Source organism: Cygnus olor, chromosome 14, assembly GCF_009769625.2.
Source record: "Cygnus olor isolate bCygOlo1 chromosome 14, bCygOlo1.pri.v2, whole genome shotgun sequence".
Lineage (NCBI taxonomy): Eukaryota > Metazoa > Chordata > Aves > Anseriformes > Anatidae > Cygnus > Cygnus olor.
The window spans coordinates 13,022,916-13,041,915 of NC_049182.1; the positions used below are offsets into that span (position 1 = coordinate 13,022,916).

The following is a 19,000-nucleotide window of genomic DNA, read 5'->3' on the forward strand; positions in this document are numbered from 1 at the left end:
AAACCAGCTTTGAAGGGAACTGTGGAGAAGGCCAGCAAAAGGAAAGAAGTTTAAAGCCATCTGGATATGTCAAATGTATTCAAAATGAGAGGATTTGATGAAATGCACCCAGGAACATTGAACCCTTGGTGATTATCTTCAAAATTTATGAAGGCATAGAGGTCCCTGGAGATGAGAGAAGCACCTCTCTTTAAAGAAGAGACAAAAAAAATTGAATAATCAACTCAATCTCAATTCTCTGCAAGAGGTTGGAAGAAAGTATTAAACGAGCAACTTGTAAGATGTAAAATGATGAATAAAATCAAAGAACATGGGTTTGTCAAGAACCAGACGTCAACCCAATTTAATTTCCTTCTTTGATAAGGCAACTAGCATACTTGATGATGGGGAAGCAGAAAACACAGAAGTGAGGCCCTTTGCATTTTCCCACGGGACAGCCTCAAACAAGCTGAGAAAACACCCTCTAGAAACAGAGTTCAACTCACAGAGTAATTGTTCCTGAAGAGGAAGAATCAAGGGGGAGGAAGTTTCTCCAGCCTCAACCGTCACTCTAGAGGAAGGGCCTTCACCCTTCCTGTCTGTACACCTGATGGGCTGCATTTCTCTGACTTGGCAGTCCTGTAGTGTGGCCACATCCACAGCTTTGGACAAGGACAGCTGCTTGCCCAAAAGAAATTAAGATTAAACCTTTGTTATGATGACTTCTAGCACCTCATGTTCCTTTACCCTTAATTTCCCCATAACATCAGCATACCCGTGCATATTTAGTTAGACATGTTTTGATGTAGCATTATCCCATATTAACCCTAGATGCTGGCATTGAGCTGACAAGATGCTTTCAGTGGAGCTTCACTCCACCCACTTTGAAAACAGAGCAAATCTGTAAAAGCAACCTGCAAAGTCTGAATGTGCATGTGGAGGCTTTACCACTGCTCCGTTCCTGGAACTCCAGACAGATGGATAGATGTGGACCCTTGCAAACCGTGATCAAGCGACTTTGTGAGCTGTAGAACAGCTGCTGGAGAAATGCAGAAACAGAAGCTTTTGATACAGTTTCAAACAATGTGTAATTATCAGGTAGCTGAAAATTAGCCCATCTGTGCCTCGGGAAAAGACAATGAGAAGTTATGTGTTACTAATGGCTGAAAAGAGCTGGCAACACAAAACAGGAAATTTTCAGTAAACTTTTTTTTAAGGTAATGTAATTACACGATGTAATCCCCAAATCTTCCAACTTTTTGGCGTTTTTTTGATAACGCTTATGAGGTCTTCATCCTTCTTTCTTTCTCCTCTCCTCATTGTAGCAGCATGGTCTTTGGCATTTTGAGCACTGCCAGCTGTCTGGCTGGGCTACCTACAGCAGCAGATGTGGGTGACATAAACTGTCATTGCAACAGAACAGCTAACGACATGTATCAGGTTTTCCTAAAGCAGATTGTAAATATCCGCTGTGCCTTTGCCACAGCCTCGCTATCTGAATGCAAAGCATCCAAGCTTATAATACCATTTTGAACAAAATTTCTGTGCTGGTAGAGTTGGCAGGCCAGAGTCAAGGTCTCTAATCTGGGTCAGTGCACATGCAAGCATCAGCGTGCTTCAGATTTAGGACCCCTTTTGTTTTGTCTGCTTTTGGTCATTGCTGATCCAGCATTCAAATAAAAAAAAAAAAAAGAAAGAAAGAAAGAAAGAAAGAAAGAAAGCATGCTTTTTTTTGTTGTTGTTAAGTGCCTTGAGGATCCAGTGATAAGGTCTTTGGGGGTCGGGGGAGCAAAACTGGAATAGCATAAAACTCATGCAAATAGTCTGGGCAGGGTAAATAGCTCATGATTTTTTTATTCATACTTTTGTCTGTGGAATAACTGGGAGCAAATTGCTTTTTCCTTTCCTAGTTCAAATTATTCAGAGAGTTTTTCTGCTGATTTTTGCTATTCTCCCTTTTGCGAGCGTTTGCTCTCGAAGATGGCCCGCTTAGCTCTGAATGGAAAGCAAATGTTGCCTTCACCTTCAGTGAACTTTGAAGCAATTGATTTTACCGGCATAAAAGAAAAGCTGAAAAGCGACTGCTCGTGGCTGAATTTTGCCATTTCACAATTGTCTGTGCAGGAAGAAGCAGGCGTCCCAGAAGAGAGATGACAGCTGCTCTTTCGTCTTGTCCCAGTTCAGCCAACAGCCCTGTCCTCTTTCACATGTGGGGCAAGTCCCACCTAGCCCCGCACTGCCGACATCTCGGCAGCCGCCACGTAGATGCTTTAAACAACTCATAATAGGGAGGATTCCAACAAAATTATTCTCACTAGCTTTTGTCTGATAATCTGAGGTCAAGAAAACAAACTGCTTCCTCTCTGCTCTCTCCAGCACTGCGGTGAGAAATGCAGCCAAGCTCCGGCACCGAGAATAAAGGCAGAGTTGGCACAAACACAGGAGCTTCTTAAATGAGTTTGCCATTAGCCGGAAGGGCTGCAAATTGAAGCGAAGATAAGCCCCTTAGCATTTCCCTTCTTTAATCCAAGCCTCATAAAAGCGGAGATGTGTTCCTATTCAGTGGGCTTTATACAGAGGCAGGTATTTCATTTACCCAAAAACCCCTGGATCGGATAAATTATTAATGTTATTTATAAAGGCAATTCTGCCATTCAGCAACTTCTTTTGGATCCCTACGCTTAATCTCACTGCTTAGCATAAGATACACTCCAGTTAAAAGGCAAAATCACATTCCTTTACAAGGCCTGCAAAATAACGTAGTGCTGAGGTGCCTGAAAAAAGGTTGTAGTTTAAATACCGCTTTAAAGACTAATACATTTATCAGTGGCAAACACAAGCACTAACTTCCACTTGCTTGTATGCTTGCTGCTTGCTGGATTGGGCCTCTCTCGCATGCATCAAGAGCCGTCAAAACTACTCAGAACAGCGGAGATGCAAAACACGCCTGTGCTTATACAAGCCTCTGTAAGGCAGTCTAGTGGCTGGGTGGAGCTGTATGGTGAGCTAGCAAGTATCCCTGTCATCTCCTGAAACATGACCTGTAATGTGTCCTGCTCCCAGGCACCCACATCTGTGACTTTGGTTTCTGCAGGATCAGCCTTATGCCCACCCCAGGGACCAGGGTGTTACCAAGGGCAGAGATGCTAGAAGAAATGACCTGCGGTCAGGTGACGGAGTCAGGATGCTCAGAGACCAAAAAATGGGTCCTCAGGGACCCTGGGAGAGCCACCACCACAGCAGCATAACGGATCTCAGCCCCAGAAAAGCTAGCACGGCATGTAACCATGAAGAGCAAGGGAATAAACAGGAGAAGCTACGAGTCCTGGTACTCGTCCAGCATCACAATTTCGGTTGCAAATCTGGGGTACAATGGACCAGTTTCCATGGCAGAGTGCTGGCACTGAAAAGGTGAAGCAGCACCGCTCCCAGAAGGGTGGCAATTGGTATTTTGCGGTTAAGTGCCAATGCTGAGGAAGAAGAGACTCAGCATCTCTCAAAAAGATATGCTTGATCCTCCAGGAAAGGAACAACAGCTCCTTGCTCCCACACCAGGACTACACACAGGATTAACTAAAACATAATATTCTGAGTGCTTTTGGATGAGAAACATTTACAACTGATGTGTGAAAAAGCACACTTGCAAAACACGCATTAGGAGGGACTGCACTACAAAACCCATGAGCAGCATGAGTGCTGCTCTCTGGGGTATACTGCAGAGTATCTCTGGGGCACCATGAGCAGAGTTTGGCCCTGGGAAGGACCTAGGAAAGAAGCAGCAATGTCAGCTGAACAAAGCCAGCACAGAGAAAGAATTTTGGCTTCTGTTTCTAAGCAGGTAATTTTGAATTAATTGAGGGAAAATGATAGGTATCTATCTAAAAAGGCATCTTTTGGGGAAAGTAGGGAGCAAAAAATGGAGGCTGCAGCAATGTGGCATCATTGGGAATTTCCACTCTTCCGAGAAGTGTTGAAAAGCAGAAGAAACGCACAAAATCTGGTACTGTATTTGGATAGTTCACGTGTCTGACGCAAATAGCATTTAGAAATGCTACCTGAAATGTCAGAGAGGCCTCTCGGTCTAACAGGGACCGACCCATCTGCCCCCAGAAAACAGGGATGGCTGCAGCAGGGCCATGGATGGGGCATCCCCCAAGCAGGGACACCCAAACAAGGACACTCACCTCCCGATGCCCCCGCAGGCAGCTCTGAGCCCCACACACGTCCTGGTTGTTGTCACAGCACAGTCACATGCAGCCGTGAGCTGTCCTGAGTGAGCCTTCCACTGAATTTGAGGGCAACGCACGTGTCACATGCAGGGGAATGGTGGCGCCTGGGAGCTGCAGAGAGGTTTGGAAAATTTCTCATTAAATGTTTTCTCCAAGCAATACATATGATCCCCCCAAATCCTTTTTTCAGCATTTTCCTCTCCAAAGCCTGCACTACAAACAGTTTAATTGAACAGCCAGCGCTGGATGATGTTTTGTTTCAGCACGATTTGAACCAAGGCAAAGTACTTTTGTTTACTGAACTCACTCCACCTTTTCACAGTAGGGTTACAACAGCAACATGTATTTCTCATAGATGGTGTTGCCTCTAGGGAAGAATGGCTCAGGAGGTTCAGGATTTGTTTTTTCTCCTGGGCTGGGTGCTGAGGACAAGTGGTGGCTCGTGGGTGGCGGTGTGGTTTGCCTTTGATCAGCTGTGAGCAGGGAGGGCTCCTGTGGCTGCGCTTGAAGCTGGAGATGTCTACACTTCGGGTACCACAGAGAAGCGTGCTTTTATGTCAAAAAAAAAAAAAAAAAAAAAAAAACACACCTCATAATAAGATTTTAAGTTTGTTCAGGGAGCTGGAATGAAATATTTAAACACAGCACCACAGCAGCTATTCTTACAGAGATGCTGAAATGCCACTTGCAAATCAGAAATATTTTAAAATTTGCTTTGAAATAGCAGTGTCTTTATGCAACTGTTTGTTGTTTTATTTTTTCCAGGAAGAAACAAATGGGAAGAAAAAAGCTGAGATATTGACCATTTCCTCACAAATGAGATGTCTGCTTTTCAGTCTGTTCTGGTAAGCCTGTTTGGAGCCATCGTTCCCATTTGGAGCAGAGAGAAACAGCCTTGAGAGCAGCCTGCGCTGTTGCATCCAGCATTCAAATTATATTATCTTTGTTTCTTACACTGACGACAAGACATTTAGGTTGGAGAACTCCAGTGGGCATTAGAGCTGCTCTGAAGGGCTTGCATGATTTGAAGTAAATGTCATAAAAGAAATCACAAGTTCTCATATAAAAGCACAGATGTCCTACATTTTTTATTTTTATTTTTTGATTGGGGCAGTTTTCACTTTCTTTAGGTATTTGTTTGCAGTTTCTAATTTCCCTGTATATATGCTATATCTCACTAAATACAAGAAAGCAGCTTGCTTCAGACCCTCTTCAAGTCTCAGATTGTTTTTTATGCAACTCCTGGCTCCTACCAGGCTCCAGCCAGGCAGCCCAGAGCCACCCAAGCTCTTCAGCTCCCGGGTCTGGGTAATGTTCAGGCTGTACCAACTTTCAGTCACCATCAGTGACTGAATTCTTATTCAGCTTTTGAGGTTCAAACTGCTAATAGGAAAGGGTTATTCTATAATAGTGACCAAATATGCTTGAATTCAGTATCTTAGCATGATGAAAAAGCCCAAAGTCCCCTAAGATGATGTCTGACTTAAAAAAGATTTGTGTACAGTTTGTTCATATGGTTTCTTAATACAAAATTCAAAGAACTGCAAGGATAAGACGTTGGCAAGAAGCATAAACACTGCTTAAAAATAACATATGAAAGTGTCACAAGAAATGTACATCACTTATCCAAAACATTAAGGATCATAAATAGCTGATATGGTTGAAAAGAGTGGTAGAGTATGCATTAAAAAAAACTTCAAAAGTGAATCAGGTCTAAACAGACATTGTAGGCAGAGGCACGTCTTGGCCAGTTAAACATACAATGATAATGTCAGGTTAGTAAAACATTTTAAGGCACGAAAGGCAGCTTTCTCAGCAACCAGTGTGGATGGGACAGATCCAGGGGCTTTCTAGTCCTCAAGCTGTAGGGGAAGCTATCGTGGTCATCGGAGATCCTCCTTGGCTCAAGCTGTCCTGTACGTAACCAACCTTTAGGAAGCCAGCAGATCTCCAGCCTGCAAACACCGCTCTTCTAAATCCTCCTTGAGATATGATCAGTGTAAAATCCCATACAAGTTGCAGATGCACTGTGAAATAAGAAAAATTGAGTCTGTTGTAGAAATGCAATAATCAGGAGCTCACACAGTCTCCTGATGACCCCGATTTCCCCATTGCTTCATCAGCTCACTCATGCTTTGGGCCCTGCTCTCTCCTGATAAAGTGCTCTCAGCCATTTCCAGCACCTGAGCCCACACCAGCCTCTCCTGCTGTTTCTTGGAGCCCACCCACGTACATGCATCTCCCAGGCAAGTAAATCTGGCAGCAATATCGAGCACCCTAAAAGTGTATCCTGACACAGTTCCCACTGTAAGGGTGGAACAGCACCTAAAATGTAGCCATGCTTGAAAACCTACACACAGTGTGCTAGCTGATGCTTTTGGCTCTGTGCCTTCCTCCTTCACCTGCTTCTGGCTGCTACAAACGGGGAGGCAAAACTCCCATGATCACCATGCAGGTGATTAGAGGAAATTGCTGAAGCGCTTGGTGGCTGCAGCCCTGCTTCAGCTCTTGACTTGCCTGCTGGTAAGCTGCCAGTGAGAGGGAAGTGTAGGCATAAAATGAATAGCAGAAGAGATTGCAGGTAATTATGTTTCTTAAGCTGTTAACAGAATTGGCCATTTGATAAATGAGAGGATTTGGGAATGTTTTGTCACTGACAAGCCATTGTAAGATCAGAGTGGAAACGGAAACGTTTCTCTTCCATAGCATGAACAAGAGGGGAATTCTCTCGGGACACTTACACACCTTGAAATTTATCTGAAACCTGGATGCCAGAGCATGGAAGAACGGACAGATACAGGACTCCTTCTCTTATGCATGCCACTCGTTTGGTTTTGGTGCTCCTCCAAAGCCCCCTCTGGTGTCCTCAGACACTTTTGTCCTTTTGTGGTGCCACCCACATTCCCACATGCCGTTTTTGGTGCCCCCATGATCCGAGATCTTTTCCTCAGTGCCCCAAATCCCTCCATATTCCCTCTGGTTCACCTGACCTTTTGGTTTGCTTTTGCAGTTCCCCAGCTCACTGGAGATGTGAGAAGGAAACCAGCACTGCTGTGTTTGTCCTTCTGCTCCAGCAGTGGTCCTCCAGGAGGTTTTGGCTGCCCCCAGAGCCCCTGTTTCCTTCCCAGTGTTCCTCAGGGCTTCACTGTGCCTCTTGAGACATCCTAGAGCTTTTCATCTGCCTTTTGGTGCCCTCCTTGTAAATCCCAGCCTGCTTTTATTGGCCCTCAGAGCCCTCCATCTCTTTCTACATGTCCCCATGATGGTCCTCTGTTTTCTTCTTGGTGCCCCTCAGGGACATTCAGCTGCTTTTTGGTGTCATCATCCCCCTCCTACCCAAGTCCCTCCATTTGCTTGGGACCCCCAGGAGCCCTCTGTGGGACTCACCCCAGAGATGGTGAATGGGGCTGCTCTGGTTTGAAGGGGTTTGCTCTGCAGTGAGAAAGGTGGTGTCAGCAGCGAATCGCATGGTGTAACATCATGTTAGAAATCTTCTCAGATGTCAGCACTGCACAGTCAGCTGCTCCAGGTGTCTCCTGTGGATGCAGCCCTCTGCTGTGACCCTCTGGAGTCCTCCACCCTGAATGGCAAGGATTCTGCCTTCATTGCAGAGCCTGACACTGGAGGGCAGAGAAAGAGGTAAGCAAAGAACGTATAAAACTCCCTAAAAGAGATCCCTTCTGCTGCTTCTCCTAGGAGTAGCACCAGGGCTGCCTCCCCCAGCTAGGTTACTCTCCTTGCAGGATCAGAGCCTGAGGCCGCACAGGAAGAGAGGAAGGCTCTCCCAGACCTTCATTTCACCTTTTCACCTCCTTACTTTACCTGTTTTTTAGCAGCTAAAGCCAGATTGTTGATATTGCTTTGGTTTCCCTGCAGTTATCAGCAGAGAAGAGTTGCTGGGAGAAACTGTGCCCCTCATATCTCATTTTCCCAGCAGAGCCCAGGCAATGGCCAGAGGAGACACGGTCCTCGCTTCAGTCCTGAGAGCAGTCTGGAGTAAGAGCTGGGTGCCTGAGGAATGGATGCAACATGAGGGTAATGAAGCTGTCTTCTTTTCTTTGTAGCATGTCCTACACTGGACAAGCAATAGCAGAAATTCAGCAAGACAGTCAGGATGTGCATGCAGCCTCACCTTTCCAATGGGGAGCTGTGCAAGCAGCCCCCTTTCCAATGGGGAAGAAGTTTTCCTGGCCTTGCCTGGCTGCAGCTCCCAGTGGGTGTTGGCTGCTTGTGCCCAAGGAGCTGGGTAAAGCAGCAGCTGCCCTTTTAGGTGATGTAGGTAGTGGGAGACACACATAAGTTTGAGGATTCCCTTTGGGGAAATAGTTTTGGTCTGTTAATACACTTAGTCATCCAGTATGCTTTTAAGAACAGTGATTGCTGCAGAGACTGGGTTGTGTGGCAGCAGGAAACCCTCAGCTCTCCTCACACAACTCACCTGGGCTGGGGAGTGAGGTCTGGCAGCCTCAGCCACTCTAGGGGGGCTTCGCCCCATTATCTGCTCCCTCCTGCCCACCTCTGCGCTTAAACCTCATCTCATTGCCCTTTAAACAAAATCTTTTTGGAGACTTCTCCTAAAGGCTTCTGAATAAAGGAAGTCTTTTTTAAAGACTTTTCTTAAATAGCAATGAGATGAGACTCAAGTGCAGAGATGAGCAGGGCCCAGTGGGAGCAGCTGAGGCTCAGAGCTGATGCCCCAGCCTCAGTGAGTTATGTGGGAACAAAAAGCCACCAGGGTTTTCTGCCATCACACAACTCAGTCTCTGCAGCAATTGCTGTGTAACTTCCAGTCAAGTAGCCATGGCCCCTGTCTTTCCAGGTGCCCTGCTGCCCTTCCTGTGAATAAATGCCTTTTACTGTCCATTTAATGGCAATGTTTATGAAGCACACTGGAATAAGGACTACTCTGTATGTAGCCAGAGCCATGCTTGCTGAGGCCTTGTGAAATGGAGTAAAGAGCAAGCCGGGCTGAAGGGAGCATCTGTGAAGAAGGAGAAACAGCCCCTTCTGGCACCCTACCACTGTAAAGAAACAAGAGCTGCTGCACAGCACAGTGCAGATTTCCTGGTGCAGGAACTGTGGAACAAGTTGCTGATCAGGAGTGAAGCCCTGCTCCAGTGATCTGTTAGCAGGGATTAAGTAAACCATGCACTGAATAAACCAGAATTCACACTGTCTCGGTTGTGGCTTGCCCCATTTTTTATTTCCAAGAGCAAAACCTTGCTCTTGTGATGCTATCATGCTTGATTCCTGCTCAGCATCTCCTGTGGTACATCTCCCCAGCAAGGGCTGCAGGTGGCAGAGCAAGCTGGCAACCACCAGCCCCTTCTACCCGTGGCAGCTGCTCAAGGGGTAAATGAAGGCAAAATCTAGTTCTTTACTTTAAACAAGGTCTCTGGAAAATGAGACCACTTAGTTCTTGCAGCTCCAGGTGAAGTCTAAAATGGTGACCCCAAGCGGCTGGCGGAGGGGTGGACAAGAGGTGAAGTAACAGTTATTCTTAGTAGCAAGCATCTAGGAAAAGAAAACGTGGGTTTTAATAGAGAAGTAGCAGGATAGGCACTCCAGACACTTCCACTATAACCACTAGTGCTCAGACTCCTGTTTTCACCAAAGCAGAGGCAGGCATGCAGATTTGCACGCTGGGTTTGTGACCCCATGCTCCAGCAGTCCCAGCCAAGCCCAAGGCTTCACATCTCCACACCCCCAGCAGGAGCTGCAGCTCGATCCACAGCCGGGCAGGCAAAAGCTCACCCAAAAGTGCAAGGCACCCACAAGAGCACAACTGCCACCTCGAGTGGGCTGTAGTTCAAGCACTGAGATGCCTGTTCTTACCATTTAGGAATGGAAGACGGTTTGCCAACCTGCTCCTGGGGCAGATGGACAAGATGAGACATCCCACGGGGCTGACCCACAGTGGCAGCCTTTGCCATTTTTAGAACCCTGACAGCCATGGGAACCAGAATGATCAGAAAAAGCTTTTATCTGCAACGAGGAGCATCTGACAGGGGAAGGCCAAGCCAGCTGTTACCTTTAGTCCCAGCCAGCCCAATGAGACATGCCCATAGGCAACCCCAGCACATGAAGCAGATCTCAGCCCAGAAGCCAACTCCCTGCTTCAAACAGCCTCAGCTCAGGAGCTAAGCCCCCCAAGGCAGCCCTCCTGCAGCCCCCACGCCCCTGCAAGAGAGGTGCCAGGCCTTCGGAGTGTTTCTCTCAAACAGTGACTGGGAAACAAACGCTTCAGCTCAGATTTATCTGTGATCCTGCTTGTTTGACCCCATCAGTCTTTCCCAGGGGGTGAGCATGCTCCAGCTGCTGCTTCTGCAGCACAGCACCTTGTGCCATAACTGCACAGCCCTGAAAACAGCACCCCCACCCACTACCTCATACCTGGGATCACCAGGCCTCTGCCTAGCAGCAAGGGATCCCTGCCAGGTCCTCCATGGACCTTCTGGGCACAGCTGACCAATAATGGGGTGCCCAGGCCCCTAAAGCCTCCTCAGGGTCAGCCAACACTTTGGGGCACTTATCCGATGTCTCCTTCTGTGCCCGCATCCTCCATCACTCCCTCTATCCTTTGGGCTGTGCTCCTTGACAGGAGCTTCTGCTGCTTCACTGTGGGAAAACAGCATCATTTGCACTGAAAGAAAAGCTCTTCATTAATAAATGAGGAAGCAGACCAACATGGGTCTCCCCAGCACCCCAGGTCAGGCTCCTGTCCTGCAAACTCCAACTCAACAAATGCTGGCTGGGAACTGGCTTAATGCTGGGAGGAGTCAGGGTTTCCAGCAGCTCCCCCAAACGCCCTGCCTAGCAGCAGTGAGAAGGCAAGAGCAGAAAATGCCACCCTGTGGTCTTTTTTAAGCAACACCCAACACTGCTAACAAACACAACCGCTGGGTGCCAAACACAGCCCTGGGTGGCAATGGACAGCAGTGGAGCCCCAGCAATGGGCACATCCCCTTGTCAGGGACACCTCAGAGCTCACAGGGGCATTTGAGGAACCCAGGCACTAGCCATGGCATCTCTGTCCTGCTCCCTGAGCTGTCCCCACAGCTGGTCACACCACGGATAGCATCGGCAGCTGGACACTGGCAGCAGTGGAGCCATCCTTCCTTCTGGCTCCCCCAGGCTCCAACAGCCACATCCCCCTTCACTGGTGATAGCTGGGGGAGCCCTGAGGAGCTCCCCAGAGCACTCGGCTCTCAGTGCAGGGAGGGCTGGAGCCAAACCTCTCCAGCAAGCTGCAACAACCCCAGAGAAGAGCCTGTGCCAAGGCAGAGGGCTGTCTGACCCTGGAAAGGGCAATACTTAAAATTATTGCAGTTTCTGGAGACAAAAAGAAAGTGGACCAGCATGGTACATGCACTAGAGGGGCAGCAGGAATTCAGGTAGAGCATTGAACAATGTGAGAAAAGGAGCCAGCCAGCATGACCTTGGAAATGGTGCGATGTTATCGGTTCATTTTTCACAGAGGAGGAGAAGATGGTACAATAAAACTTGCTTCTAACATTATATAAAAAGAAATACAGGGACTTGAGAGGGTGTAGGACTGACTCAAAGACATCCGTTCTAGCCACTAGTCTTTGCTCCTTCTCTTCAGAAGGATTTTTCCCAAAAAGGAAGAGAAAAAACCACTCACCTGTAGCTCTTTCACCAGCTTGAGAGGCACTGCAGCACTCAGCTAACCCAGCTCTTTCCCCAGCAGCCCCAGCACAACCACAGCAACAAACTCCACTGCTGCAATTTGAGGATGTGGCTGCAGCTCCAGCCCTCAGCTGCCAACCTCTGCCTCCCCTCAGCCACAGCATCACTGGTTCAGTCCTGCTGGATAAATCATGTATTCATTTTCTACTCTTTTTGGTAAAATGGTCATAGCATAAAAACAGAACTGCTTTTTTAAAAAAAAAAAAAACTTTTTCTCTCCATCTACCAGCAACCAAGACACTTGAGCTAATCTAGTTTGGTGTTGGCAACCTTCAGCCTCTTTCCATTATCCTTGTGGTGCTGTCTAGATATATGAGTTCCCTTGCTTGGGAAGTGGTTAGTTCAAGATTGTGGTGTGAGTGTCTTCCCCTAGAAAGACCTGTAAGTAACCTTACAAATCAATTTGTACGTTTTTTCAGCTGCTGTCCAGGTTAGGTTCCACGTAGCCATCAGAACAAGGCACTAAGATAAAGGAAGGACTGTGTTTCTGAATGCTGACAAAGAGAAAAGGGTGTCCTTCAAAGGATTTCTTTAATTTCAAGTGGCTGTTTCTACTCCCTGAAACCTTCCATGTGGTTTTCAGTACTAACCTGAACCCTCTGTTTCGCTTTCGCCACACCCTCAGAGGCTTCTGTGTGTAGTATGGTTCTCATGCCTCATCTCTGAGTTCTTCAGAATTTGTCTGCCCCATGGAATATGCTGTGCTCATGCAAAGGGAGGTTCTGTAGATACCTAGACCAATGTCTGGAGTGATTCAGCTCCCCTGACCACATCACAACAGCAACACAGAGAGATGTTTAGAGGCATAGCACAAATCAGCCTAGTCAAAACATACACCTTTTCCCTACGTGCTCCCCATTTTGAGTTTTGCATATTCTCACTCCTCCATCATAATAATGAGTCCGTCTGCAAGAAGTATCTTAAGGCTCCACTGCTTGCTAGCAACCACAAACCCTGTATGACAGATGAACAAGAAAATAATAGGGAAGGGCTTACACGCAAAGAAAGAAGTAGCCCCAGCACAGAGTTGTGAAAGTAGCAGCAAAGCCTCCCTGCTGAAGGAGTGCTCCACAAGGGCAGCATGCCTAGCACACTGTCTCTCTTCCAAACATTAGCCCCACTCTTCAGCCAAGACTGGAAAGGACAGGATGGCCCTTGTCCTTGGTACCCAGCACTTGACAGAGTAACTGCAACTTTCTAGTTAATCTAGTGGAAGGAGTTTTGAAACAACTTGAAGGAAGCAACATGAATATGCACCAAATATAGTTGAAACCTGCTGTCTATTGAAATGGCTCATTAATACTGCACAGACAAAGCAAATGAGTGATGCTTACTGCAGAGTTACCAGTGAACATATCTGTGCTTGGATTATTGAAGCAGCACAGAATATTTCACCCCATATGGTTTGCCTGAAGAGGCTGTTTCAGATAATGGTGCTCATGTTGTTTCCATGGAATTTCAATATTCCCCAGAAGATGCTCACTGGAGCACTCCAGAGCAACCTTGTGTCATTTGGTGCCGCGTGAACTAGCAGAATGCTGGGTACTTACAATTAAAAGTGGATTACAAAAAAATAATAATGAGGTTCGAAATAGAAAAAAGTAAGCATAAAATGTTTTCACCAGAATCAGGTTAATAAACCTAACTTTCAACAGAATTTTTCATGAAAAGTGTCACTCACAAAGTAATTTTATGTACACGGATAAAATTAATCAAAATCACTGGATGAAAACTAGCATAAGATTAAGTATCCGCAAAATATGCCTAGGCACCAGAGATCTCTTGGCAGGAAGGATGGAAAGAAAGAACTGGGACTCATGCTCCATCTGCTACTAATGAAAATGAAGAGATACAGTGGTGCGAGTACAAGACAAAGGTTCAGTACAGAAAAGCCCTTCAGATTGAAAGTGCTTTAACTGTAGTTATGAGAAAAGAAAGCCACTGGGCTTTAAGGTACAAAGAACACAAAAAAACCTACCTACTCAGACAAATCAAAGAGGCATGTACTCTCCCTGCTCTCATCTTGTCATCTGTAGTGGGTGCTATGGAAAAAAAAATACAGCATAATATAAATATATATTCTTTCCTAGATAATTTTCTGGACTGTCAATTAATAGCTTGTGGTTGCAAAAATCTGCAACCCAAAGCAAACACAAGTGAACAGAGGGAGAGGAGACAGCACTAGTGCAGGGAGTTTGCTAGTCCACGCAGAAGCAGCTGTGTGCATGTATTTCTCTGTGTATGTATTCTATACGTTTACCTGCCCGTATACTCTGTACAGGGTCAGCAGAGTGGTGTCAGGAGGCTGGTGTGACCAAGAGATAACAGCTTTGATGAAGGAATGAGGATCTCTAACATAAGCTGATGCAGCACAAGGGATATGAAAGTCTGGGGAGCATAAACAGTTTTTGAAAGGGGGGCGTGGAGGCAGATTTTCCACCTGAACTCTAATGATCATGCCATAATCTGTAAGCCTGCCGCTTCTACTGCCTGCATACCTCCAGCCCTGCTGCAGCTGTACCAGGATGCCTCTCCAGGCAGAAGGAGCACAGGTAGCCCTGCCCAGACAGAGCTCTGCCCGAGGCACTGCAGCTGAAAAGATGCAATTCTAGTATCCTAATAGCCTTCTGGGGCCTGATACCTGCAAATAACAAGGTTCCTAAGAACAGCAAGATGCTGTCATCCTTTATGAAGACCTTAAGTAGACTGTGTCTGAACAGACATGCTGTGCTGGTGGTTTCACATATTTGCTGCCAGACCTGCATGGGAGGCACTGCATGGTGCTGGGCTCTGTTCCACATTCTTCACAGGGAACACAATAGAACGAGCACTGATCTTTCCACCTCTACCCTACAGACTTTCCCTGGCCCCACCTCTGTGTATCCAGCTATTTTTTCTCCTCTTCCTACTTCACAATTATTTACCTTCTACATCCTCCTATCTGCATTGCTTCTGAGGTCTGCCAGCACGTGCTGGCTCCTCTGCTATGCATTGCAGGTAAAATCCTGCTCATGCCTGAAGACAGGAGTGGTGCTTGTTGTTGGACAAGGTCTCCGCGGAATACATCGCTGAACACTGGCAAGTCTCAGCTGAACATGTAAACTAACACAATGAGAGATTTGTGACATGTCAGATAAAAAAGGAAAAAAGAGAAATGCACCAGAATCGTTCACCAGGGTTACTCCTTTGCTAAATTTAAAGCCCATACTTTAAATATTAAAAGACTCCAGCTTGTCAAAAGTGGACTATATTGGACTGCTACTGGGGGGTATATGTACATATTATTAAATATGTAATACAAAGATATATGTACGTATTTAAACACCAGAGAAATGGTACATTTTTCCCAATCCATTTAGCATTTAACCTGGCACTTTAAAAGGGGGGGGGGGGGGGTCAAAAATTAACAGACTGAGTCAGACACTCAGCATGTTATTTTAAAACAATTGACTCACATGCTAAAAGTTTGGTAGTGATATCAGAAAAGAAAAACAAAGACAGAAATGTCAAACACTAGTACTGCATATAACTCGTTGTAAATCAATAGCCAGGAAAACTCCTGACCTACATGAACAGAAGCACGAAACAAAGAAACCTCAGAATAAAATCCATGGCTGACAGAGCTTAGTACAAGAAAGTTGTGTTTGCAAAAGAAATCCTAGCAACAGTACAGGGTCACTGCTCAGTGCAGACAGTAGAATTGTGAAGGATTATGCAGAAAATGCAGAAGTGTTCAAACAGACTTTTATTCAGTATTTGGAAAGAAGGATGATTTGCTTTCATTGCTTGAAGATGATGAAATACTTTCCAGTCTATTAGTAACTGAGAAAGATGTTAGAATCTATCAGCAATGAACATTTTTAAATCAGCAGGCTCAGAAGCTCCAGAATAGTTGGCAAAGAAGCTCTCGGGTCCACTAACACTGAATGTTAATAGCAGCAGATCTGTAAATGCCCAACTTATAAAATCTGTTAAATGAGAAGGGAAGCAAAGGGAATCAATGAACCATCAGAGGAAAGAGCAACTCCGGGTCAAAGCAAGGGAGGGTTTTTTTCCATCCTATCTATCGTTAGGACTGTCAAGGGTAACATGGAGTCCAGTTTTCCTAACGAACTGAAGCCACCACCTTTCCTGGGCTCATTTAACCTGATGGCTCCGAAGTACCAAGTTGTCACTTGGCAGTCACTCAAACCAAAGTTTTCTTCTTGGTAAGGAAGCTCTGACTTCTGGGTTAACTTCCGCAGAAGGTTTCAGGATAGGAGTATTGAAAGAAAAAGGCTAAAGAGATACCAGCTCATGCCTTGTTCCCTGTTACTGCCTACATACAATGTCAGATAGTTATCTAGCTGGGATATAGTTTTTTTGTGAAGCTTTTCCTTAGGTTCATACTTCTCCCAGTGCATGAGAAGTGGCTGGCTTGTGGCCATGAAAGGTTCCAAAACGCGGGCACAGAGAAACTCAGGGAATCAGCCTGCAGGACTGCAGTGCTGTGATGCAGTGCTCAGAGCCAGGAGCCCTACCTCTCGCAACATGCGCAGGCGTCCACGTCTTTGCTGGCTCTAAGTGCCTGCAAGAGAACTGCTCTAAACAGGCATAACTTCCTCTTCTTTGTAAGAAGTTAGAGTTAGAAGTGAAGTGAATTAAATCAGTGTACACTTTACATTGCTATGTGAGCCCATTAATATAACTGACTGAGTGGGGCTAGAAAACATTATTAGGTAGAAACCATCCCTGCTTCAGGATAGTACCAAAATATATTATATATGCCAATCTGTGCACAAAACTTTCTCTTTGGAGCTTACTGATGTTTTCAACCTCCCCAAAAAGTGTTGCACTGAACAAACTAGTGCAAATTGAATAGTGGAAGTTGTAATACACTCTGTTTGATCTCACATTTAATGTAATGAGGCTTCACTGGAAAAATAAGAGCAAAAAAAAAAAAAGATTAATCAAAATCCTATGTGAATTTATTTATGGATCACAAAAAATGTTTCTAGAATATCCAAGACATAGTTGAGGGATAAAGTTAGATGAAGTTAGGATTTATCTCGATTACCTAACCTGGCATTAAAATCCTTTCCACTGATCAGCAAACAGAGGGATAAAAAGATTTCAGAGACATTATGTAGGTCTGGAATAATTCCCAGTACGAATTCCTATAAGAAGAGGAATTGTGGGAGGAATACAAATATTAATCAGAAGAAAAGGTTCTAAATTGGGAAACTGTTCTGGCAACAAGACAAAAATCTAAGTCATTAGTGTAACAACCTCTAATCCCTATCAGAGCATCCAGTTTCATGACAAAGATGGACGTGAAATGGCTTTCTCTACAAATGTTTCAGTTTTGATTAATTCTAACATTCTATGTCTGGATGTAACAAATATGTTGTGAAACATACCGTGAAAAAACAGAGACATTTGGCTGAACAATCCAAAGCCATGTAGATAACTTATTTCCTAGGAAGTGGAGAAACAAATCTTAAAGCTGTTTTCTTCTTAACTAAATTTAGAAAAATCCCCGATGTCCACTCTTTAGAGTAACTTGTCCCAAAAAAAGATGCCTATCTAATTAAGTCCAGAACCATGATACCATTTTGACCCCGATTTCCATTGGCAACTCCCTGACAGGCACCAAAATACCTTATTAATTTTTTCCAGGGTCAGCAGTTCTGATTTGCAAAAAATAAGTAAATATTTTCTAGGTCAAAAAAAGGCAAGAAATGAACAGTCCTGCGGTCACAGCATTCAAACAGAATATCAGGCAGTAAGCTCCAAGTCCTGCCCTGGTGACAAGCACTCATGTAAAGCAGATCATCCCTATCCAGAGACCGAACAATATACATATGCATACCAAAGCTCACAGATTACTCAGAGCACTCTTTTTTGCATGTAATTACAAATCTTTTCCTTTCAGAGGCTGTGCCAGCATAAGAAGCTCCTGTGACAGCCCCCCAGTTGTGACAGTACATCAGTATTGGGACAGAAAGGGGAAGGAACTCCTTACGTCACATACTGGCACTGGAAGAAGCGCACTTGTAATCACGGTCTTTGAGGTGTGTAATAAAGCAGGAATTTCATGTCGGAGTGGGAGGCTGCAGTGTTCTACCAGGCTCGTGGACATGAGGCTCAGGCCCTTGGGTTGTTCAGGCACAGGATGCCACAACTTGAATCAGCAACAGCAACTCCTACCAAAACCTGCACGTTCTTACAGCAAGTTTCACTTTAAGCAAATGACCTTCATTAAAAAGACCTCAAAAGTACTAATTGTTTTTGCCATGCTGCAGCTCAGTATGCTTTACACCAAAGGATACAAAAGCCACCATCATATTTACCCCCATTTAACGGTTTCCACTTCTAATATTAGAGGCTTCATATGTAATACTGAAGTGTATTTTAAAGACAGCTGCGCTAGATTCAAATTTTGCTTTTAAGTATTGCTACCACTCTAATTAAGTCACCATTCTTTGAGTTTGCACTCTGTAGATGAGCAATACTGCTTTCCAGAGTACGTCTGGAAAGTCCTTCTGAGGTCTGTGGAGCCAAGTTCATGGCTGCCTAAACACACCAGAAAAATACCTCCACTCATTTAAGGGACACTTGGAAATATCCTGGGGACAGCCAGCTGAGTAACTCAAAATAGAAACAATTTTTTTCTTCCTACAGCACAGAATGAATGATGAAAATACATCCAAACAATAAGGAAAATGAAAGCAGGATTGAAAGATGAAAATTTGGGACCACTACACACAGCTTTATACTAAACTAAATTTATCTACAGTAGAAGTCACGTTCATAATTCAGTACAACCTAGATTTTTCTTCCCCATATCAGAGAGCTGGGGATGTTCTCCAGGCTTACTCTCCACAGTTGTGCATATCTTGTTGGCTACTCCTCTGAGACAATCCATTCAAACTGACCACGTGCAGGTCATTATTGATTGCATTCAGGATCCTATCTTCAATTTCAGTGCCAACTGTGAAACCCAGGGAGTCTGGACCAAGCAAGATAAGCTGAGCTGAATGTGGTAGTTAGCAATTCAAGTCTTCAAAAACCACAGGAGCATTGCTCCAGTAAAAACCAGA

At 45.2% G+C, this 19,000-nt stretch overlaps 1 long non-coding RNA gene across 26 annotated transcripts in view; it reads right to left on the reverse strand.

Moving 5' to 3' along the window:
• The window catches only part of LOC121077674, a 56,323-nt gene that overhangs the window by 13,064 nt on the left and 24,259 nt on the right, over positions 1–19,000 (reverse strand). For 16 of the 26 annotated variants that reach the window (XR_005824239.1, XR_005824235.1, XR_005824245.1 and 13 more), the window contains 4 exons: positions 11,854–12,035; positions 7,596–7,828; positions 6,138–6,235; positions 4,164–4,319 (listed from right to left, as the gene is read on the reverse strand). This is a non-coding gene — a long non-coding RNA (uncharacterized LOC121077674). The other 10 variants (XR_005824231.1, XR_005824243.1, XR_005824237.1 and 7 more) reach the window with 10 other exon arrangements.